The 3091-nt window shown below is 34.3% G+C and overlaps 1 pseudogene; it reads right to left on the bottom strand.

Annotated features, from left to right (window-relative positions):
• Nucleotides 1-422: 422 nt before the first annotated feature.
• LOC119505289 lies at nt 423-879 on the bottom strand (annotated as a pseudogene).
• Between the last annotated feature and the right edge of the window lie 2212 nt (nt 880-3091).

Here is a 3091-nt window from a genome sequence, read left to right as displayed (position 1 = left end):
TTCTTTTGAGTTGGTACCTAGAGTGGGATTGCTGGGTCAAATGGTAATTTCTTAACTTTCTGAGAAACAGCCAAACTGTTTACCACTGTGGATGCAGCATTTTACATTCGCATTAACAATGAACAAGTATTCCTTTTACTCCATCTGCATCCTCTGCAACACTTATTATTTTCCTTTTTTAAAATTAGCCATTTAGTAGTACCATGATATCTCGTGGTAGTTTTGATTTGCATTTCTCTAATGGCTAATGATGTTGAGCACCTTTTCATGTGCTTATTGTTCATTTGTGTATCTTCTTTGGAGAAATGTCTACTGAAGTCTTTTGCCAATATTTAAATTGAGTTGTTTTTTGTTGTTGTGTTTTAGGATTTCTTTTTTTTTTTTTCACAATAATTTAAAATTTATTCCGGCTATGATGCCGGTTATTCTGACTTTAAGGTAGCATCACATGGCATACTTCTGATCCATTCCTGAGACATTCTGTTGTACTTATCTCTGTTTTATGGATTCATGCCATCTCGGGCACTAGGGGTCATCTGGGTTTGGATCACATAGCAGGGAACAAATGGGTAAAAGAACTTTAGAAATAGTTAAAGCAGGAGACCACTGTGATCTTAGAATATTGAGACAAATGCTGCCATTACTGTTAATAGTTGGATGATAAATTCTTGTAAATGCAACCTTAGGTGGTTTGAAGGGGTAGTCTGTAGGAAAATTAATTGTCAAAAAAGAATATACCACCTTGATATGGGCTATCATTAGGTCCCATAATTGTGGCTTGCCAGTGAAACGTACCATCCCCAACTGGACCTGCAAAACATTGTGCTGGTGGGTCATGGGCCAGTCACTAAGTTCCTTATTAATCCGTTTCAGCACCATAGTCTGTGCTTTTCATCTGGTTCTGCACTATCTTGATGTGTGCTCAAAGGCCCAGCCCAAACTCTTGGTTATCAGGGCAGCAGGGAAGGATGGTATCTTCGTCTCACACCGGTTCTGCCAGACACAGGTGCAGAGGGGCTGGGGCCTCCCTCAAGCTGCAGTGGCGCCTCCTCCCCACATGGCACCTGGTGCCTCCCCCAGGATTTCTTTAGATATTTTGGTTATTAAACCTTTAGCACATATGTGATTTCCAAATATTTTCTTCTATTCTGTAGGTCATTTTACTTTCATGATAAAGTCTTTAGGTGCACAAGGTTGTCATTTTGATGAAGTCCCATGTATCTATTTTTTCTTTTGCTGCTTGTGCTTTTGGTGCAAAGTCTAAGAAACCATTACCTAACACAAGGTCCTGAAGATGTTTTCTTATGTTTTCTTCTAAGAGTTTTATGGTTTGGGTTCTAATATTTAGGTCTTTGATATATTTTGAGTTAACTTATATATAAGGTGTGAGGTAGGAGTCTACCTTCATTCTTTTGCATATGGATATCCAGTTTTCCCAGTCCCATTTGACAGAGACTATTCTCTCTCCATTGAGGAGACTTAATGCCCTTGTAAAAATTAATTTGCCATAGATGTGAGGGTTTATTTATAAGCTCTGAATTTAATTCCATTGGTTTATATGTCTGTCCTTTGCCAGTAGCACGATGATTTGATTACTGTAGCACTGTAACAAGTTTAAAAATAGGAAATGTGAGTCTTCCAACTTCATTCTTCTTTTTCAAGATGGTTTTGGCTATTCAGGGCCACTTATCCTTCCATATTAATTTTATTTTATAATTTTTTATTAGAGAAGCTGTTTGTTTACATAAAATCTTGCAGGAAATACATTATTGAAAAATAGCATTGAATGGTACCTTTGCTACAATTGATGAAAGAATATTATTATAATTGTACTATTAATAGTCTGTATTAATTGTACTATTAATATAGTTTACATTAGGTTTTACTGTTTCTGTTGTACAGTCCTATATATATTTAAAAATTTTTTATTCTAATAACATTTAGACAACCTAAAGTTGCCCCTTTTAACAACATTCAAATATATAAGTCAATGGTTTAATTACATTCATAATGTTGTACCATTATCACTACCATGCATTACCAAAACTTTTCTGTCATCCAAATAGAAACTGCAAATTTTAAGCATTAACTCCCCATTCCCTACCCAATCCCAGGTAATCTGGATTCTAGGTTCTCAATCTGTGAATTTGCTTATCCTAATTATTTCATATCAATAAGACCATAAATTTATTCTTATAAAGTTGTTCATAATATTCCCTTATTATCCTTTTAGTATCTGTAGAATTTATACTGATATCTCTCTTTCATTCCTGATATTGGTGATTTGTCTTTCCTCCTTTTTTGGCTAGAGATTTATCAATTTTATTGATCTTCTTAAAGATCCAGATTTTGGTTTCACTGATTTTCTCTACTGCTGTTCTGTTTTCTATTCATTGATTTCTCTCTTAGCCTTATTTCTTTTCTTGTACTTTCAGTTTCATTTCCTCTCTTTTTCTCTAGATTTTGAGATATTTCTTTATTTCTAATATAGGGCTTAAGATCTTGAGTCCATCGCTTACCCAGTACTTGTACCTCTTCCACATCATTCTAGACAGAGAGTATCAAATATTTATTGAACCACTTATAGTAATATTTACATTTTTCTTTGTGAATTAATAGGTTGATATTCTGAATTCATATATTAATCTCTGTATATTTAGTATATTTAGTAAATATTGAGTGCATTCCTGAAATTAAACTTCTTTTGGTGTGCTCCTAATCAGGTTTCTGAGGCTCTAAAGTATGGTAAATTTACCAAGGCAATGATGCCTTTCTGTCAAATAGCCAGATGCCTTCCACAGACAGATTCTTTTACATTACCTTGTCAAGGAGCCTTCCTTCTCTAAACTGATCTCTAGTCTTATCTCTTTTAGATTGCAGAGTCCTTGTGGACATGGGACTGTATCTGATTCCTTCCTGTGTTCTCTGCAGTACCAAACACGGTAGACACACAGTAAAAATTTGTTAAATTAAATCAATAATTTTGAGGTTAAAATGTTCTTATATTAGAGCACTTTGCCTTTTTAATTTTTAATCCAGTAGACCTAGTTATAACTTCTAAAACAACACAGAATTATTCAATATAAATATC

This window comes from Choloepus didactylus, chromosome 1, assembly GCF_015220235.1.
Source record: "Choloepus didactylus isolate mChoDid1 chromosome 1, mChoDid1.pri, whole genome shotgun sequence".
Taxonomy (NCBI): Eukaryota; Metazoa; Chordata; class Mammalia; order Pilosa; family Megalonychidae; genus Choloepus; species Choloepus didactylus.
The sequence above is the reverse complement of the archived record's forward strand: the minus strand, read 5'-3'. Positions and strand labels throughout refer to the sequence as shown.